The 12,357-nt window shown below is 40.7% G+C and overlaps 1 protein-coding gene across 3 annotated transcripts in view; it reads left to right on the top strand.

Annotated features, from left to right (window-relative positions):
- The first annotated feature begins 1,027 nt into the window (after positions 1-1,027).
- Positions 1,028-12,357, top strand: part of Fam126a (family with sequence similarity 126 member A) — a 111,211-nt gene continuing 99,881 nt past the window's right edge. The window contains exons 1-2 of one of the 3 annotated variants that reach the window (XM_028774632.1): positions 1,379-1,771; positions 4,189-4,191. The gene's annotated coding sequence lies outside the window, so the exon portion shown is untranslated. Of the gene's footprint in view, positions 1,213-1,378; positions 1,772-4,188; positions 4,192-12,357 lie in introns of those variants that run through there. The other 2 variants (XM_028774630.1, XM_028774631.1) reach the window with 2 other exon arrangements.

Genomic DNA, 12,357 nt, shown 5'->3' with positions numbered 1-12,357 from the left:
GCGCATGCCTTTGATCCCAGCACTTGGGAGGCAGAGGCAGGCGGATTTCTGAGTTCGAGGCCAGCCTGGTCTACAGAGTGAGTTCCAGGACAGCCAGAACTACACAGAGAAACCCTGTCTCGAAAAAAAAAAAAAAAAAGGCTTATTGAAAAAAAGTGGGGAAATATATTTAAATTTTTTCTAAAGAAAAAGATTTATTTAATGTGTGTGTGTGTGTGTGTGTGTGTGTGTGTGTGTGTACCGTATATGTGCAGGTACCTTCTGAGGCCAGAAGTATCAGATCTCCTGAACTGGAGTCCTGATGTGGATGTTGGGAACTGAGCCCCATTCATCTGGAAGATCAGCAAGTGCTCGTAAGCTCTGAGCCAATTCTCCATTCCCCCTTTGACTATTAAAATTCTTTTAATTTATGTATATGTATGTTAGGTGTACGTGTGCCCAGATGAATGCAGAGGCCAGAAGAGGGCAACTGATCCCGAGACTGAAGTTATAGAGGTTGTGAGCTCTACCACCAACTTCCACGTGGGTGTAAGAGCAGTAAGTATTTTTAACCCCAAAGTCGTCTTTTAAACCCCATATTTAAAATTTTCAAGGCCAAGGCCAAAAGCAATGAACATAAGAAAAGGAAGTATTTTTATTGCTATTTCCAAAACCATACCCCCTCCCCAAGGATCTGATCAAATTTTGATATACTTTTGTGAAATGCTTTAAGTAACTGAATATCAGCTTTCTTTTCTGATTACGTTTTATAGCATTTAGTACGACTTAAGCTTTAAAGGGCTCAGAGCCAGCCTGAGACCTTCCAGTAACCATACAGTCACTCATCTCTCCTGGGCGGTCCCCGACCACGCCCATTGTCCTTACCACGCCCACTCAAATTCCCCCCCCCCCCCCCGCCCCGTACCTGTAACTACAGATGCTCATTGGTGAAGAAGTTGTTCTGGTCCCACCCCAGGGGCCAGTAATAGGCTGGTCCAGCGTGGGGCGGTGCTGTTTGGCTGCTTGGGTACGGGTCCTTGGTGGTGCCTGTCAGAGAGGCTGGCGGCAGTGGCGGCTGTCCGGGCTGGGTTGTCAGTCAGAGGAGGGAAGATGGCTCGCCCAAACTCGTGCTGCTAGTAGGAAAGGGGCAGGTGGCGCGGCTGCTGGTGGAGCGCAGTCGCCCGGTCGCCGTGGTCGTGAGGGGAGGCCGCGGTGGGTCCCGGAGCTGCTCAGGTGAGTCCGCCGCGAGCCGCACGCCTGCCCCTGGGGCGCCGGGAGACCGAGAACTTTCTTTGGTCTGGGAGGAGCGGGACTGAGGCAGTTGCCGGCGGCGGGTAGGACTTCGTCCTGGGGCGGCGGCCCGTTGGGGGTAACGGCTCCCGCGCGAGGCGCGGCCCGAGAACCCGAAATTGGCCGCGGCTGGCTGCCTGCTGTGGACGAGGCTCGGTTCCCGGTTGGGCGGTAAGCTGGGGGCGCCCCAGGGTCGGCCTAGCACAGAGCCCACCGTAGCCTATGGCCACTGCCCACCGGTCTGCGCCGCCCAGAGTTCGGCCCCGCGGCCCACGAGGGCTCCGCAGACCCGGTGCTCTTCTGAGCCGTGCTCGCCCAGGTCTTGAATCCCGTGGGGCTGGGAGTTCGAAGTGCCAGACCGGTCTGTCCATCCCCAGGAGAGCTCCTCTTCTGCCTGCACCGCGCTGGACCCTGGAGTTCTGCCTTTTCTGAGGCTGCTGTGACCGCCCTCAAAAGATCCTCAGGGCTTTCTTTCCACTGAACGGTTTTTTGTTTGTTTTTTGTAGGCTTCTTTCTTTCTTTTTTCTTTTTGCACGAAAACACCTCAGGTTTTGCACGTTTCGGCAAAACTGGGTCCCTGCCCTGCAGCGTTACATGTGTTTGCTTTGTACCTTTTAGAGTTTAGAGGTTCCTGAAGGATTTAAATTTGGCCCTAGTGGTTTTGCACTGCACTGAATCGCTTATGGGATAAAACGCTATTGCACGCCGGCAGCGACTCCGCTGCTCAGGTAGGGGGAGTGCTGCTGCTACAGAGACTGCTACTGGCTGCATGCAGGGTAACACTGGCTCTCTGTAAAGTGGATGTCCTTTGGGTAACACCTTAGGTTTTGCAGATGTGCCAGCCCTGTGGTTCATGCCACGGGTTGCAGTTTGAGGTTTTCAGTTGTTACAACTTTTATCTACATAAAGCCAGAAAGATTAGGGTAACCTTGAAACAGTGCGATAGTTCTGGGAGGTGTGTTTTCCTAAGACTACTCTGTTGCCAACGGCACCAGCCTCTCCCTACCCCCCACCTCTATCATTTGTGAGCACTTTTCCCCTTTAGGTGAATACATTTTAAGGTTTACAGGACGAATCTTTGTACTACGTTTTGAAGTACAGGGAAGGACAAGAATGAAAAAAGGCTTCTTTGGCAGGAGTAGCATCAAAGTCAAGTATTCAGATAATATCACTTTAGTAGCAAGGGGGAAGCCCTGCATGTATTTAGGAAACAGATTCTACAGTTGACTCATTTTACAGTCATTTGATTTATTAACATTACTTCCAGAAGCAGATTAGAAATCCTGTTAATAATCAGTAGCAACAGTCTCTGGATATGAATGCTGGGTGGGGAATGGATTGGGTCAGCACACAGTTCCTGTTGTCTTTCCTTTTGAAAAATTAAGAAAAATAAAAGGTAGGTGTGTGTGTGTGTGTTTGCGTGTGCGTGTGCATGTAATTGCAATGGCACCAAGCTCCATTGGTTTTCTCCCTCCTTGTGGGTGCCTATTCTGTCAGGTCATCAGGCTTGGAGCCAAGTGCTTTTTACCATTTGAGCTATCTCGAAGGACCCTGCTTTTCTCTTTCTATTTTTTTTGTTTGTTTTGATTCTTCTATTTTATAAAATTCCTTTTAGTTGCATTGTGAAAGAATGGTGTAATTTTGACAATAAGTTTAAATATATCTTCTAGTTTGCTCTTATTCAGCATCCTGTTGCTTATTATTTATCTTGTAATCAAGCCTAAGAAATCTTCTTGGGTGACTTGTAAGAGTGTCGCTCAGGACCAGTCATCAGACTACTTGAGGCAATAGAGATGTGTGAGCGAAGCTTTTCAAGAAAATGGAAGGAAAGAAAGGAGAAAATGCTCGTTATGGAATAGCATTTCTCCATCTTGGCCACACATATATAATCTTTTGCAGAACTTAAAATTTTTACTCTCAGAAGGAATCTTCCCTCCCCCTTTCCAACGAAGGCAGGATAGGACCTACACAACAGTATTTATTTAAACAAGAACTTTCTGAAGTATAATTGGCATATAATAAACCACACATATTTCTATTATGCCACTTAATGCTTAATATGTTTATATTTATAAAATCATTACCACAATTAAAGTAACGAACCCGTACATTACCTCCTAAAATTTGTTTGTATCATTTGTAATGCTTCCCTCTGATTCCCAGGGAACACTTACTTTTTGTTGGTATACGATGCTTATCTGTAGAAGTTTATGTTTTTAAAAATATTATTGATTTTGTAGGTATTTTTAATGTGTGAACATGGTTGAAAAAAAACACTTGAGGGGCTGGAGCACTGGCTCAGCTATTAGAGCACTTGTTCTTGCAGAGGACTCTGGTTTGGTTCCTAGCACCCACATGGTTGCTATTCACAACCATTCTTAACTCCAATTCTAGGAGATTTGATGCCTTCTTCTGACCTTCAGAGGCAACAAGCACTCGTGTAGTTTACACACACATATGCAGACAAAACACTCAAACATGTAAAATAAATCTTATAAAAAGTTCAGCACAGTAAAGCATAGGTTGAAAGAATTTAATGTTTGTTTGTGCATGCATGAAGAAAGAGCAGAGTCAAGGTAAAACATTTGGGGGCGGGTATGAGGTGATTATTCACACTTAGTCCTTGGGGAGCTGGAGAGAAAGTTGACCAGTAAGAAATACATTTCCGAAAGCAACATCTCTTAACAAGGAACAAGATAATAAAGACAGTGTATTTCTTTGTTATAATTGTCAGTTATTAGTAGTACTAAGATTGGTTTTCTACAGTGCCTTTTAAAGGTCCTTAAAAAAGTTAAGAGAGCATCATAATATTGTGAGAACAGACATCCTTCAGAAGAACACCTTCTGTGGAGCCTGAGACCCTTAGCATTGCTATGGAATGCTTTATTGGTTTTTTGGGGGGTGAGTGAGAATTAATAGTTTGTTGCTTCTTTTTGAAATGCAAGTGCTGCCAGGCCACCCTTTTAGTCCTTCTGAGTTAGGCTGCCTATCTGAATGGAGGAAGGACATTTAGCAATTGAAAATCCTGTTTAAATTGATTATAGGGTGCTTAGCCCCAGTTAATGCATCTCAACACAACTTCTACACCTATGGCTCAGAGAACATCATGGAAGAGGGGGTGGAAAGATTGCTAGGAGTCAGAGGACAGAGCTGGAATGTCTTCTATATATGACAGGAATTTCATGTATGTACCAGGAAATCGCAACAATGTGGTTTCCTAAACCAGACCAAAAAATAACTGTACCAGTATACATGTCAATGGGAGGGGGAAATTCTCAAGAGGTTTCTTCCATGAAAGAAGAGCTGCAGGCATTAGTGGGTGTTTGAGGGAGGAAGAATCCATTTTCTCCTGTGGTGGGCTAGACAATCCCAAGAAGTCAGTCCTAAGTGCACAAGAAGCCTTTAGGACTACACAGCCAAATGTTCAAATTTTTCACTTATGATCTGCTTTTAAAATGCTCTTTTGTCCTTTATTTTTTTTTTGAGGCGAGATATTAAATCTGATCATTCCTATTTTAGAGTTAAAAATTTACACTCAGATGTTAAGTTTCACTTAAAGTTGAGAATAGGGAGTTTAAACCCAATTTTCATTTATAATCACAGCTTCTATTGTTTCTGTGTTATGTATGTTCCTGTAGGCTAGATGTCAACTTTGGTTGGCTTCTTTAGTCATTCTTTTTTGAGTCAAGGTCTCTTGATGAACTTACTGCTAGTCAATTAGGGTAGAATAGCTGGCCAGCAAAGCCCTGAGATTCTCCTGTCTCCACCTCCAGCACTGAGATCTCAGGCATGCCAGTCTTTACTTGGGTGTTCTGGAGATAAACTCAGGTCCTCATCCTTGTGTGGTAAGCACTTGGCCCTCTGAGTCATCTCCCCAGTCCCTGTGTGTTACATCAGTTCCCTAGCATGTTCCTCACTGGACACCTTTTGCTTTTCTTATTACTAAAAAATAGATATAATCACTATGTGAAATCTTATTGTTTCTCTTGTTTGTATAATTGTATTTTTGGTACCCCCATCATAATTATTCCTGGTCACTTCTGTGTTGATATCGTCTCTTCTGCTACTTTTAATGAGTATTGCCTAATATACTGATAGTAGTAGATGACTCTGAAGTGGGTGAGGTGAGATGAGAAGCATAAGATTGATATGTGTAAAACATATACAATATGTTTAACGGTTTAAAACATGTGTCCAGACTAAAATAAAACTTAAGACCCAGACTTGTTGGGTCCTAAGAGTAATTTGTAGTCCCAAGTCCTGCTTGTATGTTGTATGTTATTAAGAATGTTTCTGTAAAAGTCTTGTACATAAGGGATCTATGAACTTGGAAAACATAGTGCTTTCTAACTGTAGTCCAAATGTCTGTTCTTGTAGAGCTTTGTGTCAGGGAAGCATTCAGTAGTAAATGTTAAGTTTGTTTGGTGTTTTCTTGAACAATGAATCTTTTGATTACTTGATGAGCATTTTTAGTTTCTCATTCTAATGCTAAGAATTTATCCAGTTATTTGTATTTGACTTAATAAACACAGTGTGTATGAGTTCTTAAATTTATACTATGAAAATCATGTTGAGTTTCAGCTATTGCAAGATTTGTATTTATTTTTGTTTATGTCTGTGTAAGGGCCAGGCACTATGATAAATGTCTGTAGTCAGTCTCAGCTAGTCTGGAGGCTGAAGTGGGAGCTAGTAACTGAGCCTATCAGAGCAGCCTGGGCAACATACTGATGCCCTGTCTTAAAACAAAAAGAATAGAACGATGTAATGTGTAGGCTAGGAAATTTAGGAGAAGAATGTAAGCTTTAAAAGTGCTTAAGCTGGGCAAACAATTATGAACTTTTTAACTCCCCCCACCTTTTGAAATATAAATTGTTTAGACTGTTGATTCTGATCAGTATCCACAGATTGTCTATCTCCATCTGCTATAGAAAGTTGCCACTTGGACATCTCTGAACTAGCAGGATGTACTACTTATTCTATTGACCTAAATGTCAAAGTTCACAGTAATTTGTTATTTGGTGGATGTTGCAGATAGAGTGGTAGGCAGAGTGATGGCATTATCCTCAAAGCAGCACACATAATTAGAAAAGGGGAGACATTCTGGGAAATTATGAGATTGGCCTTGCTAAGGGAATGGAGAGGAAGATGACAGTGGTTTAGAAACAGGTGGAGCAAGAAACAGAACCTAAAACATGCAAGTCAAACAGACGGCTAGACGTGCATAGGAAACAGAACCAGAGTGTTATCATCTGTGAGGTCGAGATTGAAGTTCAGCATGGAAGAAGGACACACTTGGTGCAAAGTTAAAACATGAACCTGGAGGAAGAGCTGGCTGATTTGCTACCTATGAGGCTGTGGAGAGTTTATGTTGAAAACCAAAGTTAGCTGGTACAGGTTTGATTAAGGGAGCAACTGATGGGAAGCACCTGGAGGCAGTAGATGAGGCTGCTGTGTCAGAGTGTCGCTAGGAATGACTTAGGATGGAAGTAGCATTGGAACTGGAAGAGTTGGTCTTCTGACTCTATAAAGTACTGGACCGCATTCTCGGCTGTTCAAATGGTAGATTTTGTGTTAGTTACCGTGTAGACTCATCTTTTCTTCAGCATCTACAGTGTGCCAGTTTACTAGTTAATGATAGGTTGAGAAGATTAAAAAAAAAAAGACCAGCCAAAAGAGACTAAGAAAAACAAGAGTACAACTTGTTGTTTTCTCCATGAGAGCTACAAATATGTTCTGCAATACTAGGTCACTCCTTAGAAAGGTCAGCATCATCATGGAAATAAGACTGAGTTGGCTGTAAAACAGTAATTGGAGCAGAAATTCTCAATCTCATCATATTATAGACTTTCCAAGAATTAATTATAATATAATCTGATTTATTGACTTGGAATTCCACCAACCACAAATTAATTATTGGTAAAAAGAAATTCAAGCAGGCTTTTAATTTTTTTTTTAAATCACTTCCTTCAGAAACAACACACAATTGAAAAAGAAATGCTTAAAATACTTTAGAGATTAAAAGTCCTTATAGAACTTTCAAGTACTTTGTGTGGAGCCAAGATTAAAACTTTTGCTGTACCAATTTTAGCTTCCTATTTAGCCATAAAGCAACATTTTGTTATATTAGTATAAAACTTAATATTATTGGAAACTATTTTTTAAATTATTTTATACTTAAGTGTCTACTAAACCAAATTGACTGCTCTGCCAGTTAACACAGTCATAGCGCTTTGATTACTGTAACTGTCAAGACAAACATCTGTATTAATGAGACCCACCACAAAATTTCTGATTGGAAAGATCTGTTGTCTCCTATCTTCTACTGACGTGGTAGAGACTGAATCTAGGGTGAGGGCCTTTCACATGGTAGGCAGGTGCTGTATCCCTCCCTAAGCTACATTGGCAGTTGAGATCTGTTGTGTTTTAAAATTTTGTCTTGTTAGTAGGCATTCATGCCATTAACAGTGTTATCTTGCATCTTCTCATTGTATTGCCTCATTGCTCAACATTTTCCATTGAACATCTGGGCTCCACTGGACGACTTCTCAAATGGTTAAATCCCATTCCAACTTACTAAAGGGCAGTGACAAACTCCAAAGCTTCAACCCACGAGTTAACTGGAATTTGGTTCTCTTGACATTTCCCTCTTGTTTTTGTCCCTAGCAGTGAAAACTGCCACTTAAAATGCAAAAAGCTTTAAGAAGTTAAAAGAACTGTGCTTTGAAGATTGTATTTTTGTATGCTGTTATGTTTGGGAAAGAGAAGGAACAGGTGTGTTAGCAAAATGATTGGAACATACTTGCTTTGTGTTTTCTATTCTTAAAACTATATAATGAACATTTACTTTTATTGTTTTATTTAATTGCTTACACCCTGATTCATCTTGATTTATTTCAAAAGGGATTAAGGACTACTCGCTTCTGCTGTTTTAGGTTTACTTGTCTCCACTGTGAATCCCTTAAGGCAGCTACTATGTCATACCTTTTTCTGTGGCAAGTAGGACCTACTGGGCCTTTAATAAATATGAATAAGTGGATGATATTTAAGTATTAATACAAGAAAAGAAGAGTCAGATTGATTGTTGGATCCTAGTTGATTGTGGCTTCAGTGCTGTTATGGGCTGACTTGTGTCCCCTTCCAAAATATATGTGGAAGTCTCAACAACTAGCTCCTTCAATAAAACTGGTGATAGAATCTTTACAGAGGTAATTAATGTGAGAATTAGGCCATTAAGGTTGAGTACTAATCCAGTATGAGCAGAGTTCTTGAAAGAACTAGAACTTAGTACATGGCAGTTAAAGAGGGACAGGATGTGAAGATGGCAGCTACTTCTATGCCAGAGAGAAGCGGGAGGCAGACTCCTGTTTCCTGGTTCTCAGCAGGAACCCACCTTGATCTTAGACTCTAGCCTAGGACACCTTGAGAATGTAAATTTCTGTGCCTAATTCACAAAGTCTGTACTACTTTGTTACTACAGCTCTAAGAAATAATGTAGATGGCTTATATGCTTGTATGCAGCAACATCCCAAATCCTGTGATTTGATTATTCTCAAGAAATCCTCCAAACACTTTATGTTTCCTCTAGGCAAGATAGAGCAGAGAAATGGGGTAACTATTTGCCTCCTCTGCCAGCTCCCCAGTACAGTGCTACAGTGGCAAGTGGCTAAATTTTTAGTTTGATTGAGTTTGTTTGGTTTAACCAAGAGAAGGTGTATACTAGCATGCCAGACACACACGTGCATACACTTACACACAGATCAACATTTGATACTGGTGCTAAGCATTTGTAATTAGCCCACCACAAAATGGCCGGTACTCCATCGATTGATTTCTTTCCTCACTTACTCCCCCTCCCTTTCTTAGCCACCTGCATTGTATGATCCTTAAGGGGAGACAGAGAGCAGACCTTACGGGTCTTTTTGCCAGTAATGCAAAGTAACAGAAAAGCCTTGCATTATACTCAGTAAGCAATCAAGGGTTTGTTGAATTATTAATGTTGCAATTTGAATATATAGTAATTTTGACTTTTTGCAAATATAAACATATTGCATGCATCAACCCTTAAAAGGATCCCCCTGGCTGTCTGTTTTTGCCTATTCATAGCCTCTTTCTTTGTTCCTTCTCTGGTGCTGCCAGCCTATAGTCTGCATAAATTACATGAATTGGACAGGGATTGAATGACTGAGCTGTCAGCCTGAGGCTCTGGTCTAGTAAATATATAAAAAGCATTCCTAACGACTGTGCTACTTACTGTGCATTCACACAACAGTCATGACAATGAGTGCTCTTCAGATAATGTTTGTAGCTCACTTTTTTCAGCAACCTCTTAAAAATCTGTCAGCAGCCTTTAAGATTTTTATGTCTTCATCATTAGAGCTAAACAAAGTTTGTTTGACTGAAACAATACTTGAATCACCTAACATATACAACAATTATATTTTGTGAAAGAAGATACAAATATTTTGGAAAAAAAAAATCTTAGTTCCTCCAATAATTGTTCTTGCAGATTTCTGCCTAATAGTATACTTGAAAATGTTATTTATGGTGTTCTTATGTTTAATGAAGTAAGTAATTTTATTTCTAATAAGAGATCTTCTAAATGGTTACATATATCAATCAAGCAGTGTCTATTGCCATCGAGCGAGGCTTTGGAGGCTCACAGGTACAGTGCCATGACACTGCCCTAACACTTTCCCTTGCACACACACACCTCATCAGCATGAGCCACGAGTTCTTTCTGGGCAGACTGTAAAAAGCTGACAAGCAAAAGGGAGACAGAGCAGAGAGAAGTGTTGCACAGAGGCCGCAGTGGATGAAGGAAGTTGAGAGAAGTAGACAATGCCTGCCTTGCAGGGTGAGTTTGATGTGGAGGGCCTGAGATATGGTGGTCACGTCTGAGGTAGCATGATGGTTCAGGAAGATCAATATGGTAGCAAGTGCATGATGCAGTGCACAAGGGAGGAGTCCAGGAGCAGGAAGGCTGCATGAGCAACTGTGCAGAGACAATAAAGCGCATGCTCTCAGAGTTGCTGTGGAGATGGAGAGCAGATGGCAAATTTGACAAGCATCATTGCGATGGGTGAAATTTACTCCTTTATTTAGCAGATACTTATTAGATACTGTATGTATTTGTGCTAATAATATCTGAACCTATTTTTTTCTAAAATTACTAGCACAATTTTAAGCTCTAAAATTGTTACATAATTTTATATTTTATATTTATATTTTATTGTGGTGCTGGAGACAGAACCAGGGCTTGTGCATGCCAGGCAAGCAGTCTCCTAACTGAACTACATCTCAAACCCAAAATGGTTATGTAATTTGTATTTGGAGACATATTACATTAACTCGGTGTGGGGACACACTCTCAGGATGTAGAGGCAGATGGGTCTCTTTGAGTTTGATGCCAGCCTGGCCCACCATAGCAAGTTCCAGGCCAGTCGAGGCTACATAGTGAGACCCTGTCTCAACCACCCAATGAAGCAACAACAACTGGAAGTAAAATATTATTAAAATAATAAAATTATGAACTGGGTGTGGTGATGTTCACTTGTAGTTCTGTAATATCAGCACTTGGAAGGCTGAGGCAGCAGAATCACCATGAGCTCCAGGACAGCCTGGGTGACATAAGACTCTGTCTCAAAAAAAAAGCTGAAAGTAAATAAAGTAAAATGACAAATAATTCACTCTGTTAGTCGAATTCTTGGTATGTCTTTTTCTGTAGGTTTGCACTTTTAGATGAATGCTATAGGTCCTTCAAAAATGAAACACAAGGACTGGAGAAATGGCAGCAGTTGAGAGCTTGTTGCTCTTCCAGAGACCTTAGTTTGGTTGGCAGTGTGCAGAATAGTGGCTCCAAATCAGGGCAATCTGATGCCCTTTTCTCGCTCTGAGAGCAATCTCCCCAACATAGACAGAAGTAAAAATTTAAAAAGGAAAGCAAAACATTTTCTCCAAATATTTAATAGTTTATTTAATTAGCAAATGGAAAGGCAGTTACTTAATCAGATAAGAAATCTTCTGGCAAGAACAAAAAAGAAAAGAAAAAAGGAAAGAAGTTCTTTGCTGGAGAGTAGTCCTTAAAGTACTTATGCAGTACTGAAAGCAAGCTGCAAGCTGTTGGGATAGTTTAAAAGAAACTGTAAAGTCCTTTCAAGTTTAAAGTAGTTTTCTCTGCTTAGAGCCAATAACATAAAAAAAATATGAGTCCACTTAATGATGTTAGCCATTCTTATAAAAGTGTTTTCCTTAAGTAAATGTTGATTAATATATAATCATTGCATGCTGGGATATAAATGTGTGGACATGATGAGGCCAAGAAATTATGAACCATCATGTTAGGAATCATTGTATATTAGTTTGTTGATGAGACAGTTAGACATGAATATTTTACAGTAGTTCTAAAAAAAACAGTGCTTTCTTCCTACCTTCTGTGGTGGTTTGAATGAGAATGGTCTCTATATAGGTTCATATGTTTGAATACTTGGTCCTTTATGTTGGAACTGTTTGGAAAGGATTAGGAGGTGTGGCCTTATTGGATTTCAAAAGACTGGATTGGTTCTCAGTGTCTCTGCTTCCTGTTTATGGATCAAGATTTGAGGGCTCAGTTACTGCTCGAGTGCCAGGCCTGCCTATCTGCTGCCATGTTCCCTGCCATTATAGTGATGGACTGCTATCTCTCTGGAACTGTAAGACCAAGATAAACCCCTCCTTCTTTAAGTTGTCTTGGTCATAGTGTTTTATCACAGTAACAGAAAAGTAGCTTTATTAGGTTTATTACCTTCATAAATGTAAATGTATTTCCAACTTATTTGCTTTAAATTTTCCTTCCATTAGAGCTCAGTGAAAACCTGGCTTCCACCGACTCCATCCCATTGTCATTGTTCTATTGTGTGCTCTTGGGCCGTCACCATTGCCATCTTCTGGGAATCAATCCTTACAGTTAATTCCTTTCCCTTGACGTTTTTTCCTCCTTTCTCATTTAGAGATTTCTATTTTATTGTCTTTTTTTTCTTTTTTCTTTTTTTTTATTGGATGTTTTATTTACATTTCCTATGTTGTCCCCTTACCCCATCCCCCACCCACCCC

This window comes from Grammomys surdaster, unplaced genomic scaffold, assembly GCF_004785775.1.
Source record: "Grammomys surdaster isolate TR1022 unplaced genomic scaffold, NIH_TR_1.0 242, whole genome shotgun sequence".
NCBI classification, from domain to species: Eukaryota; Metazoa; Chordata; class Mammalia; order Rodentia; family Muridae; genus Grammomys; species Grammomys surdaster.
This window is presented reverse-complemented; position numbering and strand designations above follow the sequence as displayed.